Source organism: Lactuca virosa, chromosome 8, assembly GCF_052849685.1.
Source record: "Lactuca virosa cultivar CGN04683 chromosome 8, Lactuca_virosa_CGN04683_v6, whole genome shotgun sequence".
Lineage (NCBI taxonomy): Eukaryota > Viridiplantae > Streptophyta > Magnoliopsida > Asterales > Asteraceae > Lactuca > Lactuca virosa.
In genome coordinates this window covers 311,565,419-311,590,580 of record NC_136433.1, presented here as the reverse complement: position 1 = coordinate 311,590,580, position 25,162 = coordinate 311,565,419, and the positions used below count along the sequence as shown (strand labels likewise).

At 35.8% G+C, this 25,162-nt stretch overlaps 1 long non-coding RNA gene across 1 annotated transcript; it reads left to right on the top strand.

Annotated features, from left to right (window-relative positions):
- Positions 1-22,496: 22,496 nt before the first annotated feature.
- Positions 22,497-23,203, top strand: LOC145134423 (uncharacterized). Its single transcript, XR_013719140.1, has 3 exons — positions 22,497-22,608; positions 22,682-22,758; positions 23,036-23,203. It is a non-coding gene; the product is annotated as an uncharacterized LOC145134423 (long non-coding RNA).
- Positions 23,204-25,162: the final 1,959 nt, after the last annotated feature.

Here is a 25,162-nt window from a genome sequence, read left to right as displayed (position 1 = left end):
AATGTTTTGTATGCTAGTTAGGATAATACCTTGGATAATCATATTTGCATGTATAATAGAGAAAACATAGATCCAAGGTATTTAGGGTTGCATGTACACTTAGGAGTGTTAGAATGCTCAAAACCCAACAACTTGATGGATTCCCAACCCATCTTATCTTCGTACACATGAACCGACTATGATCTGAGCATACCAATACTAGTGTTCCATTACTAGCCAAACTCAATGATCGCCCAACTCCGGAGATTCAGATAGATACTCCCAGAGATCCTAACACCCTGATAACCCCAAATGATTACCGTGATACCACACCAAATCCATAAGTTCTTATGTTGGAGACTAAAAACCATAACCCTTTCTTAGAACTGGCGAATCTTCACCCTAACTTCCATCCTCAAAGAATCACTGAATTCTAACTATCTATAATCCTTGCCATAAAAAAATCCCCTTGCACTTCCAAAGACCCAACGACTCAGGTGACTGCCACCACTATCCTCTTGCTACCTCTCCTTCCCTAGAAACGGTAGTGATTGAACACAAAGGTTCTTCCATGTACAACTGCTGATCATACCCAAACAGATATTAACACGACCAAACCCTGATTTCATTGGAGAATTAACCAGCTAATCCGATCATAGACCCATAAATCAATACCCCTGAATCAATCCCGACAAAGACCCGGAACAGCAACCGAACATGCTGAAACCCTCTCAGCAAGATATGACCCACTAACGATTCATGGCATGCAGAATGGCATATAACAATCCTTGATAATCTAACCCAAACAATAGCAGAGAACGAAACCAGAAATAATGCTTACCCAAACCAAAACAAAATTCCCAAGAAATATAAATTCTGATAATAACCAAGAAGAAAACAAAAGATAAAATACTCGCAATATCGTCTCAAGAAACCCTAACTCTCTTTTCCTGCCGAAGTACTTTCGATGGAACCTAAGCTGCAGCAACCACCAAGTGGGGGCAATTCGCCCTGATATGACCAGGATGATGAGAACAATGGCACAACTCTACCTCCAATTTTCATTCTTGACAGAGGTGGCCTTTCCATCTGCACCTGCCGCACTTAGACCTGCTACACGCATGCTCATGTGCCCCTTCATCCTTCGTGCAACCACCACGGCCCCTCAGGTCTCTAACACTAGCTACGACATCGTCCAACTGCTCAAATCGTCGAGCTAGACCATGAGTCTGCTTCCTGTTCCCCAACTTCCTATCCGAACTAATCTCCTGGTCCCGAGTTACCCCGACCGTCCCATCAACCGTCTGAACAGCCGAGGTCCGATCCTTAAAACTCGCGACCAATCTATTAGTGACACGCCCAATTATGGCGGGTAACTTCTCGCGTAGGGCTCGAGAAACCTCTGTGGTAATCAAATCATGTGGTCGACTCCCTTGAAGACATGGTGGATAAACTACCTCCGATCAAAAAGGACAATAGCTAACAATGGGATCCTTATTCCTGAAGAATCCTACGGATCCACAAGCTTTGGGCTTCAGATGAGCCCCCAACTGACCCGTTATGATCTCGGCCCGAAAGGCCCCGAGACAACCATCCAATAGCTCCAAAATCCCATCCTTGACTGAACCAAAGATCACAGGAGTCCATTCCAGAATATCGCGGATAATCTCCGATGAGGTGAACTCTCGCATGAGCTCATCAATCGGCTCAGTACCTGCACCTGAACCGAAACCAGAGCCTGGACCCCCTTCTTGAGTGCTCAACATCATACTGAAAAGAAAATGAAACAACATGCAATGATCAGGACAAACTCAAGAATCCTCATCCCATAGGTTTCCTAGATTCTCTGAAACTTTCCCCGATTCAAGTATGGATCCTGTGCTTTCAGTATTACGGGCCCAATACTACCTTCCACACCTATCTATACTTTCCTTAGGAATCACCCCAAATCCTCTAGGTCACCTTCTCAATCTGATACCCAAATGCTCGCTACATAGCACGACCAAACTCACTAAAGCACTTCCTAGGCTTTCCTAGGCTTTCCGACCTCATCCTGCTATTAGCTGCTGAAGAACTCCCCACAATGTCAGTTAGCTACCTCATGAACACAATCACATGCAACAAAGCTTAGATAATCCTTCGAGTAACAAACTCATTCATACAATGGTTAAACTCAAACGAGAGTTGCGCAATAGGTTCAAATCCGTCACTCTGAGATTATCCAACCTTTGCCACATGTGACTTGACATATTCACTTAATAGCTAACTCACATCACTTATGAGTTCCACAAAGCACAAAGCAAGCAGTATCCGTGCACTAACATCCCAATCCAAAGAATAACCACGAGCATCCAATCCCACATACAACAACTCATACTAGGAACTCCCACTGCCGCTACTGATTGCCTTACGCATACAAATTATACCTAATCTAGCATCCCATGCTTCCTAAGCTGCAAGGAATCACATATCAGGCCAATATACCACTGAATGATCAAAACTAACATCCTAGTCTACAAGCTCAAACAACATGCATACAAAGGCATCTCTCCTAGCATTCTACCATGCAAAACTGAGCATATCCTTAGCCCTAACTAGCATGCGATTCACAAATTCAAAAATGAGATCATAGCAGATAACATGTATGGGTATTTTGGGAGAAACTTACTTAAGCTCGGTCGACTGCATGCACCACACCCTTTTTCTTTTATTAAAACCCTTTTTTATAAAACATTTTCTTTCATTTTTGAAAAAACATAACGAAATCCTCAGTTTAAATTCAGACACACCCGAGGTTATGCCCAAATCCCTCAAACTAAGGCTCTGATATCAACTTGTAACATCCCAAAAATATGATCCAAAAATTTCATTTTTAATTTAAATAAAACAGCATTCCAAAATCATTGTCCATACAAACCAAATGAAGATAAGTGTAACAAACATCATATCAATCAAAGTAACATCTCAAAAGCGGAACCCATGTGGTGTGTACGATGCCATTATACTGACCTCTTTCCCTTGGAACTAGAAGTACCTGAAACATAAACTGCAAACAGTAAGCACAAAGCTTAGCCAGTTTCCCAAATTACCCCATACCATACATAATAAATCACATACTGGGCCCCCGCCCGGCATCGAGCCCCGCTCGATATACAGATCTGTTATTCTTAGGCCCCACCTGACATCGGTCCCTGTCCACTATACTCATACAGTATATATCACATAATCATGCTAACACATACAATGATCATAAAACAATAGCATACGTTTCAGTCATCGGGCCTTGCCCAACATCGAGCCCCACCCGTTATTCATAACAGCACATAATACATGCAAGGGCCATGCAAACTCCTAGCATACTAACATAAATAATAAGGTCCGACCTTGGTGCCTTAGACCCGCTAAACCTGGTGAGGAAACTCACATCGACTGTTGAATCTCACTGAAAATCGCCAGTTGCTGGTCCAACGAATCCCCGAGCTATTAGTACAAAATAAAAGCCAATTAACATTTCGGCTCCAACCCATACCCAAAATTCCATACATAGGGTAAAAAGACCATTTTACCCCTTAGCTAGTACAGTCCAAGACTAAGGCCCAAACTCACAATCTAAAAGCCCCAAAACCAATTACTCAGCCAAGGCCCATTTATGGCCCAATTTTCCAAATTGGGCCCAAGCCCCCACATGGGCCGTAACCTAAAGCCCAACAATTTTTCCTAGTCCAAAACACTTGCACACAGATGGCCCAATAAGAACTCAAACACCCAAGCCTAAAAGAAAGCCCAATCTCGAAGCCCAAAATGCAAAACCCATCTAACTGAGTATACGGTGCATAATCAGCTGTACGCCAGGCGTACACGCTGTCTGGCTTGTACATCGTGCGTACAAACTTGTATGCCCAACATACTTACCGAGTAAGCGAAAATCCTCCTTTAGCACTTAATTCTAAACGCTAGAAGTCCATACCACAAATCTGAATCCTAATAAGTGTCTAGAACCATAAAGTCACTAACTTGGTGACTTTGCATGCGCCAAAAGAACCCAACGTCAAGATATATCATTTTACTTTCAATAAATGGACATACTATCATGCATAGGTGATTATAAACCCTAAAGGTGCCAACTTTATGGACCTTGAAACTTAGAAACACCAAGAGTGGCAACTCATAACTCCTGGAGTGGTATCAAACCAATAGATCTCATTCTTGGGCCAAAAAAGGGTCCAAAACTCATATATGCTTGATCTAAACAATTAATGAACACGATCAAAGCTTTTTACCTCAAACAAGCTAGAAATGGAGTAGAGAATCAAGATCCATAAGCTCTTCCTTGATCAAAATCTTGTACCAAGCTTCTACTTCTTGATTATGGACCAAAGCACACCAAAATGGACACTATGAGTTCAAAACATAAAAGGAGAGGTTTAGGGTTTCGTGTATGAGGCTATAAGGTCAGTGGAGGCAGTGAAATGAGGGTTTCATGAGTTATAAATGTGTTTATATAGTGACCAACACCTAAAATTAGGGTTTCTTAAATCGATTCGTATGGCTCATGTAGTCCTCGTACGCCCAGCGTACGAGGCCTCACATTTTTGTTCAACCCTTCGCAATACGCTTAGCGTACACCAGATTACACCTCATGTAATGACGCTGACACTGTTACGCCCCATGCACTAACTATGTATGCCCCACATATTGGGGTTTTTCCTTAAACCCTAATTTCTTCCGGAGGCCATAACTTCTTCATTTTAAGCCCCATCTCGACGATCCTTATATCCACAAAGAGGTAACGAAAGGATCTACACTTCTATCCACTCATACACGCCTTATAATTTCCCAAATAACGATCTAATTTCCCATAAAGGCCTGAACTGACACTTTATCGAAATACCCCTTGGCTTCAAAACACAAACCAAACACTCAAATCATCCAAATTACAACACCCAAATGGGAAGCTATTCGGAACAGAGCGTTACAAATACTCACCTTATTGACAAAGTAGAAAACCTCATCTCACCACACACGAAGACAGACATAAAACCACCTAATTATGTATTTAGAGGTCAATCTTAGGCTATGACCCAAAACCCTAAAGTTTGACCTGAATTCAAACTTAACTAAAAGTCGACCAAAGTCGGATTCTGGTAAAAAAGTGAACCTCTCCTTTCAAAGAGTGCCCTACTCTCATTATAGGACCAGACAGTCGACTTTACAAGCCAAATAAGTGCGTAAACTGAAAACCCTAAAAGAGCCATGCGCTTTGGAAAAGTACACCGCAATGATGCTAAATTTCAAGGGCTTTTGTCTTAATCCATTAAGTCAGGACTCCAACTTCTAGATATGAGCTCCCATAATGTCCTAATGGATAAAGCTTCAAGCTTTATCCATCAATATGCACCCCAACTAATAATATCCAATCTTGAATATCAAAAAGGTCCCAAAACACAGATGCCAACTTTCTGAATCCAAATGGTCCAAATAATAGTTCTAGGTGCTTAGAAGGAACTGGAGTCATCACTACTCCAAGCTCACCTCCAAAATGGGACTAAGAGCATTAAAAAGGACCCTTAACTAGATTTATCATACAAGAAGGAAAGTTAGGAGCTTTATACTCACAAAGGTCCAGAAGATAAGCAAACTTTCTAGATCGATAATGCCCCTTTGCTCCAACAAACCAAAATGGAGTCTTCTTCTTCAAGCTTTAACCATAAAGATGATAAAGATATGCACTCAAGAGGATTTTAAGCTCAAATATGAGAGGGGAAGTATAAGGTTTGCTGAAAACAATCTCTAGGTTCGATGGAGGCTGAGAATAATCCATTCCTAGAGACCTAAGTGCCTTTAAATAGTCAACAAACCCTAAAACCTCAGGCAGTCCGTGGGCATGGGCGCCCCACGCTCTATAAAGGCGCATCGTGCTTTTCTGGGTTGAACATGCCCAAGAATAGATTCAAGTCCAAATTATCCAAGGGCTAAACATTATGAATAAAAACAAAAAAAATTGTGTGTCCCACAAGGATATTACACGCTCACTATAATTCCTTTACATTTTAATCTTTTTATTTGTTTTTTATTTGTTTTTTTTGGTGAACTGCTCACCAGTGGGGATAGTCTTAGGGTTGTTAACCAAGAAACATTATTGAGTTCATTGTGTAAGGTTCATATTGGATGCTTAGTACAACATCCTCATTTGGCACATATCATAATATTGTCTACTTTGGGCTCCCTACACGAAAACTTCCCAGGAGGTTACCCATCCTTGAATTGTTGTCGCTCGGGCATGCTTAACTGAAGAGTTTCAATGTGAAATGTTGCACTCACATCTTTAAAACACGTGATGATATTGAAGGTATCCACAACCCTTATAACGAATGCTTAGTTCTCCTTCCAAGTCGATGTGAGATTAGGTGCAAGTGTCGACCCACCTTCACCCCCATTTATAGGATTTGATGTCCCCTTCGAACACATCGACCTGTGCCCTAGCTATAATACCATTTGTAACATCCCCCTTTGGCAGGTATCACAACATTGTTTACTTTGGGCTCCCAACATAAAAACTTCCCAAGGGTCACCCATCCCTAAATTGTTGTCGCCCGGGCACGCTTAACTACAAAGTTATTATCGGATTTGTTCCTACATTGCTTTAAAACGCCTTGTGACATGGAAGGCATCCATACCCCTTATACGGAATGCTTAATTCTCATTCACAAATGATGTGGGATCAGGAACAAGTGCGAACCCACCAATTTTAACACTTGTTTTCCAAAATAGATCAGGTGAGGACTTAGAGGGATCAAAGGTAAGGTTTTTTGGAAAAACCTTGTACCATGACATGGTGAATGGAGTACCACGATGTGGCATGCCAATTTCAAGAAACACGCATCTAATGGCCGCCACGACGTGGCAAGAGAGATGTCATGATGTGGCAGCTGTTGCAGTCCAAGCCCATGATTTTAGGATTTCTGATGTATTTAAGCACTTGAACTTAAGGGTTAAGGCATCCTCTTCAGCCTCCAACCCTTCAACATAAAACCCTAGCCTCCATGCATGATTGAGAGCTTGTTTCTTGACTAAGAACTTATTCTTTGGAATTTGATGAAACTTTAGGAAGAAGGAAGTTCATTTTGTTGCAAGGAAGCAAGGAGCAAGGACGGATCTAACATCTTCTTCTGAATTCTAAGTTAATTGAGGTATAAAGTTAATACATTGGCATTTCTTCTTCTAAATTAAAGTTTGGGATCATTTTTGGGTGGTTTTGGTCCCTTCCATGGATGCTCTTGGTGTTTGAGGAACTCCAGGGCTTTTTATGGTCCTCTTGGGTGGTTTTGGTCCCTTCCCTGGATACTCTTGGTGTTTGAGGAACTCCAGAGTTCCATTTTTTTGCCTCTTAAAATCCTAAAAATAACAAGATACTACTGTCACAACTGGGAAATTTTGGAACCAACAAGGTCTAAACCCCAACCAAGCAAAAGTGAATTCACAACATAACTTCATGCAATGGAACTTTGAAAACCAAGAGAGCATGCTTATACAAGTTCATATGTATATACACTTGTGATAGTCAAGTTGTAATGAACCTTTGAAAGGCAAATGAAGTCAACAAGCCATCACGGACTCAAAGGAGTCAACACAAGTCCAAGTAATAAATCTATATGCATGTTATTGTATATTACTTAAAGATTTCAATTTTTAGAATGTTGGAACACTATAGAACCGAAATCAACTTCTTAGGAACACTATAGGACCGAAGTCAATTACTTTTAAGAAGCTAGAACCGAAATCACCTTCAAGGAATTAGCCAAGACCGAAAACACATTACCTAAAGCCCATTAGGGCAGAAAACCCAACCTTATGGGATCGAAATCTGTTCCTTAAGTCCATTAGGACCGAAATCACTCTTTTGTGAGAATATATGTGGGATTTCGGTCATAGTTGGCAGCAAACACCTTCTTTATGGCCGCAAACTAAAGTGAATTCCCCAAGAATGCTTCCAGTAGATAAGGTTGACCTAAAGATGTGATACCCATTTCTATTTCCCATAAAATGCATAGTTTTCTACATAATATCCAACGTATATCCAGGAAGCAACCAACAGTCCTCAAAGTAAACTTCCCATCCACCTTACTCCTCTTATTTGAATAAGGTTATCTTCACTAAATCTCACCATTCTTTCATCTTGATTCTGATTAACTCATACTCTCTCAAAAATCCCTCCCTCACTTCACTTAGCAAACAATTCAAAACCTTCGCAAGAACAAACATTGGACCGTTCAAGTTCAACATTTTCCAAGTTTTTCTATGTTTTAGGGGGGGATACAAGTAAAACACAAGAAATCTTGTGTTTAAAAATATAAATCGTTTATTATGTTTTCACATACTTTATATATATTTTACGCAAAAATGCTAAACTCGTTACTACCAAACTTATAAACTCTTATGTATAAAGTGGTTAAAAATACTAAAGTATTACCATTTCATCGAAACATACACTTTTAAACTATAATAGTTATAGTTTGGGGAACATTCACGTTATTTTTCTCTTTTGGGTCAAAGGAATAATTATATAAAAATATGATTATTTTATACATTGTAAATACTATATAAGGATAATACATGCGATAACAAGGAAAAGATAACTTCAACACACTATATGTAAACTAGTTAATATAGGATTGTAAGCCACTCCTTTGTTATACGAAACATGGTATGCGTTAAAATCTTGAATTATAATCAGAGTCTCCTAGAGGGAGAGCATGAGTTTGTGTATAGATCTATACGAGATTGACAACCCCGCACCTCAGCTGTTCTCTACAGTTAGACCAACAAGTCTAGGGTGACAAATGTCATAACTTTCCGACACCTGAAGAACGTCGTGCATGCCATTAGTCATATTAGCATGGTTATAATGAACACTCACAATAAGCATTAACTAAATATTACATAATGATATATTTTCAAAAAGTCTTAAAGGGGTATTCACTATGTGATTACTTAGTATATACATCAGGGTTATACAAAATTAATGTTCGGTAGACAGTGGAATGTGTGATTTCTGCCTTATTTCATGTTCCTTGTTTGGTTGTGGGCTTAGGGCAGAATCACCCATTCGACTGTCCGTTCGATCTCAATTTTATATAACTCGTATGTACAAAGTGATCATAGGAGGGTATTAACATCACATCTAGTTACAGTGCAAACACGTCTTCAACTAGTTTTACTTATGAATAAAATTATGTATCATTAAACTAAGTATGGCAATTGTACTTGTACTTTTCGGTCTTGGAACGTTTAAGACTACAATTTGGCTTTATGGAAAATATAGGATTTTCCAGGATAAACATCATTATTTTACAAGCAAATAGTTTACAATTCAACTTTCTTGAAAGAAATGTGATTACTTACTCTTCGGTTAAGACCATTATTGTTGATCTATGATCTCCGATAAGCAGTGGAATGTGTGATTTTTGCCTTACTTCATGTTCCTTGTTTGGTTGTGGCTTAGGGCAGATTCACACAATCAACTGTTCGTTCGATATTTGTATATATATAACTAGTATACCCTGAAGAACCATAGTAGGAACCAATATGGGTCACATTACTTGTATAAATTCAAAGCGTCATATTCTATTCTTTAAGCATAAGAAACATATATATTTTGATTTTAAGGCCTAAGACTACATTCCATTTTACTAAGAAAATATAGGATTTTATGAAGGAACACACAAACATTTTCAAGGAACAAAGAACTAATTTTTTAAAGCAAAATGCTTATGAATTCACCAACTTAAATGTTGATACACTTTCAAAATCACTTGTATTCTCAGGAAACTAGTAGACAAGTACACGCACAGGTTTCGAGAAGACGGAGCATAGTAGTTTCAACTCTTTGTTTTGCTATTTACTTTTGGAGTCAATCATATGTAAATCGAATACAATGTGAACTCTATATTATTAATACATGGTTGTTGTTGTTTTGATTACTATTATACAATTGTTGTGATACTATACATGACGTCATCCGCCCCCGAACGTTTCCGCCGTTCTGTTTTGGCGGTGTGTCAGTTTGGTATCAAAGCATCGTTTATAGTGAACTATATATATCAACCAATAAAAGATATACAACTATAAACACAGTGGGATAAAAACACTCTGACCAAGAGTTAGACTTTTAAAATATATTAATATTTTCATAAAAGTATACATACATGCCTACATACTAAAACAATATCATAAGAAGAACAATACAAAAGTATTTAGATGTTGGACACTGCAATCAAACCTAAACAGTTATGTAATCATATCTGCGATAAATATAGCCTGATCAACTATATTTATTTGAGATACGACCAACATGTGTTTGTGAGTGAGGGTGGTGTTGCAACAAGTCTAAAACTTACCAACCCTACATACAAAGGAACACTTGAACCAAACATAAAGTTTAAAATATTATAGAACTATTTTATGATACTATACAATAACAAGTCTAAAAACTTACCAACTTCATATATCATGAAGCTCTAGAATCAAACATATAATTAAAATACTATAGGAGTATTTTAGGTACTATAACTAACTTATGTGAAAACTAAAATGACCCGTACTGGTAGGCCTATAATTACGATGTGTATGCTCCCAGGGTTGTGTATAATGAGATTTTATAGACTTAGAATTTGTGATCTTCGCTCTACTTATTGTTCCTTGTTTGGTTGTGGTCTTAGAGTAGGATCACTTATTCGAAGGTCTATTCAATCTCGATTATATACAACTTGTATACACTGTGTGATTATAGGGGGGCCTGGTAAGGATAGACCCATAAAAATAAAAATGTTTTGTTTATCTAATAGATTCTTTAGACACCCCTGTTCTCGCACAAACGACACACCTAGACATCACAAACAACCAACATAGGAGTCGAGGAAGAACCAGAAGGAGTACATGAGGAGGATTTCAAGAGGGAATCAGACAGAAGCGCTCACAAGACATGCGAGGTGGCTGAGCACCGTATGCGTCAAACTAATAACTAAGAAACTAATATAACCTAGTGAATCAGTGATTACAGTACTCACACTATGTGTTAGGTTTATAACGTCTTTCATCACAACTAGTAACTGCAAATAAAGTAACGGAATTTCAGTGAGGGTGGTTACTATTAAAAATTCATAAGTTTATTTTCACATAGACTTCTGTTCTGAATTGTTTACAAAAACACTTTCGGAGCATGATACACACAAAACTATGATAACCTAGTTCCTATGACATTCGATTTATAACCACCACCAATACCTTACAAACCTTTCATCTTTAAACTCTATGACAAAAAGATGTCGCCTCGTAGATATATCAGACGTAACCACAACACGACAACAAATCCACCACTGCCGCCACCACCAAGTACGATCATGCTATCTTTCAGGCTGCTGTAACAGCCGCAGTGACAACCGCCATGACTCAAATCCATGCAAATGGTATCAGTGGGGCGGTTAGTGGTGCTAACAATTCGAACCACGGAGAAAGCCACGAACACCCAAGCGAGTGTTCATACAAAGACTTCATGAACTTCAAACCCAAATCCTTTAATGGAAGTGGGGGAGTCATTACTCTAATGCAATGGTTCGAGAAAACGGAGTCAGTTTTTGAAATATGTGCATGCCCAGAAGGGAGCAAAGTTAAGTTTGCTACTTGCACCTTCTCTGACAGGGCCCTTACATGGTGGAATGGCCATGTCAAGTCACTGACCCTTGCAGTGGCTAACTCAATGGGCTGGGAGAACTTAAAAGACATGATGATGGAAGAGTACTACCCGAGGGGCAAAGTACAAAAGCTAGAACAAGAGCTCTGGAATCTGACAATGAAAGACTCTGACATTGCTGCTTACACAACCAGATTCAGTGACCTAGCTATTATGTGCCCTGAGATGGTCACTCCGGAAAGTAAGAAAGTGGAAAGATACATCTGGGGACTAACTCCCCCGATCCAAGGGATCGTTATAGCTGCCAAACCACTTACCTTTGATAGTGCCAAACATCTAGCACAAACACTCGTAGATCATGGAGTCCGCCAAGGCGTGATGACCCCCATTCCTGAACCAACAAAAGGGGGCGACCATAAGCGAAATTATGGGAGTAAGAAAAAGGGACAACCAACTCAAGAGTCGTCGAAGAAACAACAAATTGATGTTGTTCATGTTGCGACGACACCTGCCACACCAACACCAGTGAGACAGTATGATGGGATTCGCCCAAAATGCAACAAGTGCAACTTTCATCACTATGGAGTCTGCCGAGAGTTACACTGCAAAAATTGCAACAGGAAAGGGCATAATGCCCGTTTCTGCAGGGCACCGACACAACCAATCTCCCAGGTCCCCGACATTGGAATAAGCTAGACTTGTTATGGGTGTGGCGAAACTGGACACTTCAAGAGGGATTTTCCAATAACAAGGAACTCTGGCGGGGATGGAAGAGTGCTGATGATCACCGCAGGAGAGACCCTCCTGGAATCACCTGTGAACAACGATAAGTTTTCCCAATAAAAATATTTAAAGCTTAAATTTTAATAACTAATTATAAATTACTCTCTCGTCCGAACAAAACACATCATTCATATAAAAACTAAGGGTCCTTCCAGGTGAGCTATGATGGCTTAGTGTATACATTATGGTCTTATATAATTGAGACTTTAAAGGCTTAGAGTGCGTGACTCCGCCTTATTTCCTATTCTTTGTCTATTCTTTTTCTGGTTGTGGAATTAGGGCAGAGTCACTCAGTCGACGGTCTTATCAATCTTAATTATACATAACTTGTGTACACCAAGTGATTATAGAGGGACTTGGTAGGGATCATATTATGTAATTTCATCACTAATCATCGGAGCACTCGTACTGCTAGTACTCGCTAAACGAGGTACAAAATGTTCGCAGTAGTAACAACAAGGATAAAACCGAAAGCACTGAAAACATACACATAGAATGCACTATCACTCTAACAAACACTTTTTCCTAATCGGCTTAACACCTATTACAATAAGAAGTTTCGACGTCGTCATTCGACATGAATTGTCTTGATCCTCACCATACCGATTTCATGTGCTATGAAAAGACCCTTCACCTTAACCAACCGAATAGCGAAACCTTTTTCAATTGATAGCGATAAATCCAAAACGAACCTCCGAATTTTCTCTCGCTTCCAAACTCAGAAGTACCCGTGCGAGGGGTACCATACCTTCCGAAACCTTCCCGAAGTATTCCCAGCAGACCTTTCGGGAATGCCACTCGTACAACAAGTCAAGTTCAAGCACCGAAATCAATTACTTTTATGAAGCTAGAACCGAAATCACCTTCATGGAATTAGCCAAGACCGAAAACACATTACCTAAAGCCCATTAGGGCCGAAAACCCAACCTTATGGAACCGAAATCTATTCCTTAAGGTCCATTAGGACCGAAATCACTCTTTTGTGAGTATATATGTGGGATTTTGGTCATAGTTGGCAGCAAACACCTTCTTTATGGCCGCAAACTAAAGTAAATTCCCCAAGAATGCTTCCAGTACATAAGGTTGACCTTAAGATGTGATACTCATTTCTATTTCCCATTCAATTCACAGTTTTCTACATAATATCCAACCTATATCCAGGAAGCAACCAACAGTCCTCAAAGTAAACTTCCCATCCACCTTACTCCTCTTATTTGAATAATGTTATCCTCACTAAACCTCACCACTCTTTCATCTTCTTTCTGATTAACTCATACTCTCTCAAAAATCCCTCCCTCACTTCACTTAGCAAACAATTCAAAACCTTCTCAAGAACAAACATAGGATAGTTCAACCGCAACATTCTCCAAGTATCATCCCCAGATCCTTGTAAGTATTTCGAGTTTGGCTAGTGATTGTACACATTATTTTGTTGATTTCATCCCATTTACACAAAATATTATGTGTTGACAACCTTAGGGTATCATAATCTTCAAGAGCTCACCAAGCACTCCAAGTGTTTTAGGCTCAAAACCTTGATCTCATCACTTCAACTACACACACCAACCACTCAAGGAGAGTTCATACCCCCCCCCCCCCCACATTTTTCCAAGTTTTTCTATGTTTTAGGGGAGGATACAAGTAAAACACAAGAAATCTTGTGTTTAAAAATATAAATCGTTTATTATGTTTTCACATACTTTATATATATTTTACGCAAAAATGCTAAACTCGTTACTACCAAACTTATAAACTCTTATGTATAAAGTGGTTAAAAATACTAAAGTATTACCATTTCATCGAAACATACACTTTTAAACTATAATAGGTATAGTTTGGGGAACATTCATGTTATTTTACTCTTTTGGGTCAAAGCAATCATTATATAAAAATATTAATATTTTATACATTGTAAATACTATAAAAGGATAATACATGCGATAACAAGGAAAAGATAACTTCAACACACTTTATGTAAACTAGTTACTATAGGATTGTGAGTCACTCCTTCGTTGTACCAAACATGGTACCCGTTAAAATCCTGAATTATAACCAGAGTCTCCTAGAGGGAGAGCGTGAGTTTGTGTATAGATCTATACGAGATTGACAACCCCGCACCTCAGCTGTTCGCTACAGTTAGACCAGCAAGTCTAGGGTGACAAATGTCATAACTTCCCGACGCCTGAAGAACGTCGTGCATGCCATTAGTCATATTAGCATGGTTATAATGAACACTCACAATAAGCATTAACTAAATATTACGTAATGATATATTTTCAAAAAGTCTTAAAGGGGTATTCACTATGTGATTACTTAGTATATACATCAGGGTTATATAAAACTAATGTCCGGTAGACAGTGGAATGTGTGATTTCTGCCTTATTTCATGTTCCTTGTTTGGTTGTGGGCTTAGGGCAGAATCACCCATTCGACTGTCCGTTCGATCTCAATTTTATATAACTCGTATGTACAAAGTGATCATAGGAGGGTATTAACATCACATCTAGTTATAGTGCAAACACGTCTTCAGCTAGTTTTACTTATGAATAAAACTACGTATCATTAAACTAAGTATGACAATTATACTTGTACTTTTCGATCTTGGAACGTTTCAGACTATAATTCGGCTTTATGGTAAATATAGGATTTTCTAGGATAAACATCATTATTTTACAAGCAAACAGTTTACAATTCAACTTTCTGGAAAGAAATGCGATTACTTACTCTTTAGTTAGGACCATTATTGTTGATCTATGATCTCTTAGTTTATACATCAGGGTTATATCCGATAGGCAGTGGAATCTGTGATTTCCGCCTTACTTCCCGTTCCTTGTTTGGTTGTGGGCTTAGGGCAGATTCACACAATCAACTGTCCGTTTGATATTTGTTTATATATAACCAGTATACCCTGAAGAACCATAGTAGGAACCAATATGGGTCACATTACTTATATAAATTCAAAGCGTCATATTCTATTCTTTAAGCATAAGAAACATATATATTTTTCTCTTAAGGCCTAAGACTATATTCCATTTTACTAAGAAAATATAGGATTTTCTAAAGGAACACACAAACATTTTCAAGGAACAAAAAACTTATTTTCTAAAACAAAATGCTTATGAACTCACCAACTTAAATGTTGATACACTTTCAAAATCACTTGTATTCTCAGGAAACTAGTAGACAGGCACACGCACAGGTTTCGAGAAGACGGAGCATAATAGTTTCAAGTATTTGTTTTTCTATTTACTTTTGGAGTCAATCATATGTGAATCGAATACAATGTTGTGACAACCCGAACCTTTTTCCGTTACCGTCAGCTAACTGTTGTTAATAAAATTTGAATTTTATTGAGTCCCGTCAAATTCCTTTGGTTTGGAAAATCATTTGGTTATATAATTGAACTTTATATATGAGTCGGGACCAAAACCACGCGAAATTTCTAGTTTTCCTTCGAACAAAACAACAGTTCACGGCCTGACTGGAGTTCACGGCCGTAAACCCATTTACGGCCGTAAACCCGTTTACGGCCAGTGCCAGGTGGCCCCCACCACCGACCATACCCCCAACCTATATATACGGGACCCCCACCTTTATTTGAACTTTCTTAGCCGATAACTCTCTCATTCTCTCTCTCTACCTCTCAACCGTAAACACCCAAAACACCCTCTTTTCTTCCGAAAATCATCAGAAATCACCTTTGGAAGTTGTTTTGGAGCAGCTAAAACACGTTTTTCTTCGAATCCAACATCATTGTTCTTGAGTTTACTATCGTACACCCTTCAAATCTTCAAATCTTCAAAGGCCGCAAACAGTTTACGGCCGTAAACCCTTCAAACCTTCATAGATTCTTCAAGAACACCATTCACGGTCGTAAACCCTTCAAGGGACTGTTCACGGCCGAGAACAGTTCACGGCCGGAAACTCTTCACGGCCGCATACTCCTTCACACTGTGAACTTTGGCTGCAAAACCCACTTTTCCGATTCAATCGAGTCCCCGTAACACTCCTAACTGAAAACAAGTGTTTTCCCAACACTATAAATAATGGTTTCGCTAATAGAATGCATATATGTATTAATTTTATTAGGATCCCGTTAAGTGCCGCGTACATCAACTCGAGGGTCTTCACTCCCAGTTCTCGCTGTCCGACTATTCACACGACTAACAGTGAGTTCATACTCCTACGCTTTTATTATTTTTAATGTTTTCAAGGGGGGAATACAAGCCAAACACAAATGATTTTGTGAACTTATACAAAAGAATTTCAACAGGTTTAAAACTTATGCAATTGATACAACCAAAATATTCCCATGTTTTATAAAATATTTAGATATTTTATCCCTTTTGTAACATGCTGAGCATAAGAGACATTTTCAACATACATTCATAATTGCATAGTTTTCAGATCAATGCATGAACTAATTACACAACATACATGCAAACTATAATAGGTATAGTTTGGGATTTCAATACACGAGTTTACAAATTCAGAGTCACACATTAACAAACATATAAACTATGACAGACTTAGTTTATGTTACATGATATATTTTACTACTTTCTGAATTCGAGAGTACTACATTAAATAATTATTTAAGTATAATTATTGTTACACTACAAGTATACAACGGATTCAAATACAAGAGAACAATACAGAGCTACATGTAAACTAGTTAATACAGGATTGTGAGACAACACTTCAATTGTACCCTTCGGGGTCCAGGTTAAATCCTATCATAGTATAACCAGAGTCTCCTGGAGGGAGAGCGTGAGATTTGTGAATAGATCTATTCGGGATTGACAATCCCACACCTGAACTGCTAGGTATAGTTAGGCAGGCATGCATGGGGTGACAAATATCATATCGCCCGACGCCTGAAGAACGTCGTAGAGGTCACTAGGTCATATCAAGCATGGTTATACGACTCACAATAGTATAAACTAACCTTATTGTTTACGAGATTCCTTTCTTCTTCAGTTTTATTTTAATAATAAAACTAGTTCTTAATACAACTGGAGGATTCCAGGAATTCAACTCATAGTTTTATTTTAAGTAATGAGACTACTATCCATTACTGGTGATAGCCAGGGTTTTCATACAAAAGGGTTTTTCATTCAAAACAACGTTATATAATACAACTGGTGGTAATTAGACATTTAAGCTAATACATTATACACTACTACAGAACACAGTATCAAACGTACATGTTAGAAAATATTGGATTTTCTTGGGAAACATACAAACATTTTACAGATTCAACGACATGATTTTCATTACAAAAACATGCTTATGAACTCACCAGCTTTATGCTGATACTCTTTTTCAAAACTGCTTGTATTCTCAGGAAATCAGTAGACAGGTACATCGCACAGATTTTTGAGAAGACGGAGCGTATAGAGTCACGTCTTTTACTTTTGTTTATGCTTTTGATGTATAAAAACATGAATCAAATAGATGTAAATACCTTTTTTTAATATATATGCAATGTAATGGTTGTGTTTACTTTGATTACTATGATGCAATTATTGTGATACTACATATGACGTCATCCACCCCCGAACGTTTCCGCCGTTCCGGTTTGGGGGTGTGACAAATGTAAACTCTATATTATTAATACAATGGTTGTTGTTGCTTTGAGTACTATTATACATTTGTTTTGATATTGTACATGACGTCCTCCGCCCCCGAACGTTTCTGCCATTCCGATTTGGGGGTGTGACAACTACTGTTTTTGAACATCTATAGTTTTTGATTGGGTTAAAATTTTAGTCTAGAAAAGGATTTCCAGGTTGCTATTTTGTAGTTTGATCTCTGTGCTTGCTCATCTTCTTATCACGTTCGTCTAAAATTAGAACATCTTTACTTTTTTCTACATACCTTCAGAAGACACATACCATATCCCAACAACATGTTTATTTTCTTTTCACAGATCTTGTTGGTATCAATTATAAGCTTAGTACTTCATTAGTTTCTTCTCCTGTTAAATATGCTTTTATGTTCAATGCTTGTTTTTCACTGAAATTCACTTAATAAATCGGTATTATATGGAGAAATAATGTGCTAAATTTTGACATTTAAATAACTAATTGAGTTGAGCTGGTATCTTATGTATCACAGGTCTAATTCCTATTTATTTTTAGCTTGGTAATTGCTTAATAAATTTTCTTCTCACGTTGCCTCAAGTTTAATATCTTTTATTCTTGAATGTTTGTATGTAGCTTCAACTTTCCAAATACGTTGGAGTTGTGAGACATATGTTAATTGAAGAAAATGGAGATATAATGTGCTTGATTTCGATATTTATATGGCAGATTATGTTGAGTAGGAGATTAAATTATTCCAATCATTAGATTGCTGTAAAAATGCAAAACAAACACTCAGTACATTTCTAGCACATATTGATTTTTGGCTTTCCTAATTGCTTGATTAGTTAAATTCTCCTATTAGTTATTGTTTAACATGCTTTTGTTCTTAAATGTTTTTTGTATGTTGCTTCAATTTTCTTAAATAAAATTGGAGTTGTGAATTGTGACGTATGTCACTTCGTCTATTTAGGCATCGTGAAACTGGACCTGATGGAGTGTCACCTGTACAGGTTCTTGAACCAAAACTTAATGTGTCTACTAAATTGATTTCTTCTAAAGTTGGCATACAAGTTCCTGAAATCGATGTAAGAATATCTATATCTTTGTCTTTGATTATGTTAAGCATTTATCCATTACATGTAAAGTTGCTTTTTCTTGTGAATTTTTCTTCAATACCGATCGCATATTGATTTACATTCATTATATTAAGACTCCCAATATGGAAACTTAAATATATTCAACAAAATTTGATACTAGAGACTAAAGAAGGATATATTTTATAATTCTAAAAGTAATTTCGTTTGTTTTGAAAAAATGAAACATGTAGTTTCAAGAGTGATTGTTCTTAAAGGATTTAGTGCAATTGGCTTCATATTTGGTAGATATGTTGGTGTATTTTGTTGGTAGTTAATTAACCATATAATTTCATGAATGTCACTACAAATTGAATGTAATTGTTAGTACACATAATAATAATAATAATAATAATTGTTAAGTTTCTTAATTGATCCAGGTTCTGTATCAGCTTGTTTTTACACCTGTATTCTATGATTTTTATGACTATGATGTTGAAAACATGGAATTCGATAAACTTTTAACTAAATTCACACATGTTAGCTTCTCTGTATGTCCCTCTTTGTTTATCATTAAATGGGTTTTCTAACATCACCAATGTTATTTGAAAACATCACCAATGTTATTTAAAATCTTTAAAAAAACAACCCGCACCAAAGTATAAGTTTGCAAAAACGAAAAGTAGAAGAAAACTCAAGGCATATCTAAGATGGTATCGTCGCTAATATCACATCTAAGATAAAGCTACCCAAAAAGTTATCATCCTCACCAAGACATCAATCATACTACATATATCAATGGAAGGTGAAAGAAACAAACAAAGAAACAAATGTCAACATCAACACATTAAGTCAATCTTAAGTACACACATATGGAAACATGCGTATATCATACAAGACATTCAGTCACATAAGTAGCCACACTAACCCCAACTTCGTGGCGATGATATTCGGTGTTTCGTCGCATGGAAACGGTCGTTTCTTGTGGAGCATACAATCTTAAACCTTGGAAGGCTAAATAATGCATTCTAGTTAAAAGTATAAGTGAACGCGTGGACAACCTTCTTGACTTTTTATACCTTTGTATGTTGCAAAATATGCACCAGTGAAGATCTTTGTATCCCTCCAATAGCTACAGATTTTCATTCCACAGCAAATTAATTATGAAATTTATTTTCATCTCATATTTTTTAACAATATCTACCGATGTTTAGTTCTATAACAAAATTTCATAGCAAAATAGCTATAAATTTTCATCCTGTATGAAGTTAATAAGCCATTAAATTTAGTTACGTAGCAATATTTCATTATAGGTTTTCTACGGGACCTAGTTCTGTAGAAAAATAGCTACATAACTTCATGATGTAGAAAATATGTTATGAATTTAGTCTCGTAGGAAAATCCGGTAGTGATGCGTTATTTTTATACCACTAGATTTAATATTAATAAAACCTAACTAATTTAACCAACTAAAACACAAATACGCAGTTTACCTAGTCGTTTAATATAAAGTAAAGTAAGTAGGGTGTCGAATTCAGGGAACAGATATTTCAATAAGAAAATAACTACTACTAATTAAACTAAAGAAAATAAGCTATGGATTAAGGGTTTTATCTGATTTTGCAAGTTCGGAAGAACATAAATATCAACTAAACAATTAACTAAGGTTACTTTAAACTAAAGCAAGCAAACAGAAAACTATTTTAAACCCGAATTAAAAAGCACTTTAGTTTAGCTTCGAATCACATTTACCCTATGGTTGATTTCTAATACATTGGATTATTTATGTGGTTACCAAATTATGAATTTATTTTTCATCTTGTCCCGATTTCCTAGTGTTTGATCAATTCATGAACTACTATTACAATAGTCATGCAACTAGTGGACACTAAATTGATTTTAAAAATATTTGTACTATGAATGACAAGATCTAATGATTACCTATCTATGATCAACACAAGCAATTCAAGCAGATAATATGGATAATTAATTCTCTCTAACACAATACAAATTACTAACTATTACCACCTAACTCTAGGATTTGTTCAATCAATAGATCTAGCAATTCAATGATCATAAATAACTAGATATCAAGTTCATGCGACTAGAATGGTCATCTAACTAAACAAAAATTGCAGAATACGTAATAAAGATTGGAACTTTAACATGCTAAGATATTGATGTATCATATACAAGTAAAAACCAACATAAAATAATCCATAAAACTCAAAATCAACGCATAGTATTAGGGTTCATCTATGCTCAACAAAAGTTAGGGTATTTAGCCCATAACTAAATCTAAAAAAACACATAAACATAGAGTAAACTAGAGTAGACATGATGTAAACTAGCAAACCGAATGAACTATTATGTTCTTCGTCTCTAGATTTATTTAATCCTTGATCTCTAATTGATTCCTTGCCTTCCAAGAGCTTCTTAGAAGATTTTTCTTGCTCTTAGATGCAGAAAATCGCACCATGCCCGCAAATTTTGACCTAAAAGTTGCATTTATATGTTTCCATAAAATAGGCACCATGTCGCGGGAGAAAGCTCACCACGACATGGGGGATATTTCCTACACGTAACCTCCAAGCTTCCATGCAAGACACCCAGTAAGATTTTTTTAACTTGCCACAACATCACATCGTGGCATGTATGCGACCACGACGTGGCATTCACTTTAGCACACTATCTCTTCTCTTTACTTCATCTTGATAAGTGCTTCTAATCTCCAAGTCTATTGCTTGTCAAATTTACTTCTTTTCCTTTTGAGAATGTTTTTTTGACTACAAAATAGATTTCACACATAATAAGTACCAATTATCTTTATAAATATACAAAATCTAGTTAATAGACTAAAATAATGCTTAGAATATGTGACTAATTTGAGCAATATAAAAATACCCCACACTTGTCTTTTATTTTCCCCCAAGCAAAACTTGTTTTAATACATCACATCGAAAATTCGTTCTCCAATATCATAAAATACAATCTGAATTGAACTTACCAATTACGCCTCACCCCAATGCATATATTTGTGTCTAAAATATCATAAATACTTCCCATGTCCTAAGTACCACAATCATCATAAACGTTCCCTACTCAATTTAAAAAACATTCATTTTTTCATTCTTACCACCTATGACCTATTATTTACTCCTTACGTTTCAAAAGTTATTACCAAATTCCAAGCGACACAACTTACAAAAACCTGGATAAAGTAATATTGGTATGTTCATTTATTCTAACTATCTATTATATGGATATAGGGATGATTGTAGACCAATCAATTCAAAAAACCTAGATAAAGTAATATTTGTACCTTTTTTTTATATATCTAAATTAAGTTCCAATATATATGGAAAATCCCTTATATAGGATCAAAATCCCTTAAAATCACGTCTCCTCCATAACCCTATTCCTCTCATTTTTTTCCTTCGACCTCCATAACCTCATTACTCTTCTTCGGCCGTCGTCTCATTTGTTCATCCTTCCGGTATTGTTTTTTCTACATCTCTTTCTTTAAAATTGCTCTACCATTTTTTCACATCTATCTCTAAAATTGTCAGCCGACCATCACATATACCAACGAAGATGAAGCAGTGATTTACATGGCCAAGCTTCACATATTTAAGTAGTATATCAGGTAACAATTTTTTTATAATTGACTGCATCAACGAATTTGTTGATACATAATTGTAATTGAAATTTGTAGCCCATTTCTATTTTTTAGCACGTTGATTTCTTAATAAATCGGTTACCTTTAACTATTTTTCTTTGTTTTTTGGACTAGAATCATACTTATTAATAAGAATGATTGAAACTTTCGGTAATCGATTGATTTTCTTTAAATCGGATTTTTGTATTGGAATTAGGGTTCCTTTTTGATAATTGATTGGTTACTATATTAAATTGGAATTTAGGACCTGCTTATTGGAATTACTACTGGAATCAACGACTCAACTGTATGAATGCGGAGAAGGTTCTTGATTCTACATACGTAATCCATAATTGTAATAAATAAAACTTTTGAATATTGTTAACAGTGTCGTTATTGAAATTTGCTAATTGCTACTTTACCTCTTTATTTATATAGTTTTATTTGTTTTTTCTTTGAAATGCTTTTTTATTTCTTGTGTCAATTTTGAGTCGGAAGGATAACACGTTTGAAGTTATTTTGACATTACAAATGTTAGATCACACACTTGAAACAGGAATACTAAATCGAAGATGGAAAATTTGGGAGGCAAAAATCGACAATAAACAAGAAAGGAGAGAAAGTTATATAATGTAGTTTTTGATCTTTCTACATAAAAGATTTGAAAGGATATGGATAAGAGATTTTTTTCTTCATCTTTTGCTCTTGTCTTTGAATTCCATTTACTAACCAAAAAGTTTCTTAAAAATTAATTAGATTCTATTTATGTTTATAATTATACTGAATATATTGAAGGGTGCTAGAATCCCATCCATCGGGATTCTTAGTTAAATAAGATTATCGTACCAAATTTTAAAAAAAAATCTATATTTTCTAGATTTTCATTATATATGACGAGATGAATATATTTTTTTTATTTGCCCAATTTCATGAAAATAAGAATTTCATCTTTTATCATGTTAATAGAGGCTTCTTGATCAATAATCAAGAATATAGAAAAAGAGGCGGATTTTCTGTGACTTTTGATTCTTTATATAATTAAATCTTATACCAACAAAGAAAACCTCATTCGTCTAATTTTAACTTGGACTCCGATAACTAATTACTTGTTTTTTCAAAATAATTGAACTTAAAGTTCTAATTTTGTTCAAAGGAAAGAAAAGTGTGGAGTTGAAATAACTCACTCATAACGCTTTTTAAAGGATTACGTGGTACGATTATATCGAATAAGCCTTTCTGGAATAAATACTTGGCCGCTTGTGAACCCTCGGGTACTGTACTATTCAATGTTTGTTTAATTACTCTTTTACTCGCAAAGGCAATGTAGCCTTTGACTTCGGCAAAAATGATATCACCTAACATATCAAAACTAGTTATCACCCCACCGCTAGTTGGGGAATACATAGTGTAATTATGTTAGAAGGAGCAATAATATTCATTTAAAATGGAGTACTAATATATTCCGTCAGAATGGATTAGCAATATATTATGTCAAAATGGACAATATTATCTCAGAATGTATTACTATTTTAAATAGATTTCAATGTTTTTATTTGATTTTTAACCATTCTCAATTTTATTCTTTAAGAATAAATGTAATTGTTAACCATTATTAGTCATATTCTTTCACAATTAATGTAATTTTTGTTCATAATTGTATTATTTAAGAATGAATGTAATTACCGATTCTAAAATATTAAAATTCGTTTAATATAAATTTTGAATTCATTAAAAATTATTAATTTTGATAGTATATGTTTATAGTATTTTATTAGAATGTAATGATTTTTTTCAAGATTATCATAAAAACATTCTTTTAAAATGTCCGAATTAATAAAATTAGGATCCAGAAAAATTAGATTTTTAAAGTTAAGAGACTTAATTATTCCATAAAATCCGCAATTTTTCTTATTTAAATTTATTTTAAGTCACTAAAATACCATTACAATAAAATTAGATAGTATTTATCAATTATCTTTAATTCAATAATATTTATTAAACATTTTCTTAAAATAACTAAAATAATTGGTCCATAATCAACCGTACATCCACACAATAAAATCTAGCTATATATATATATATATATATATATATATATATATATATATATATATATATATATATATATATATATATATATATATATATATAGGGAAAAGTTCAATAGAGAACCATAATTATTGGTTCTTCAAGGAACCAAATCTTGTTTTCAATTTCTAGAGCTTATTCTTTATCGAAAAAAAATCTAAAAATATCTAAATTCATATACTAACATTGTGAATGTGAAAAATATTTTTCAGATTCACCGTGTGAAACCGGATTCACATTGTGAATTTTCAAAGATTCACATTATGAATTTGACGTAAAAAAAATCGAATTTGATATCATTGGA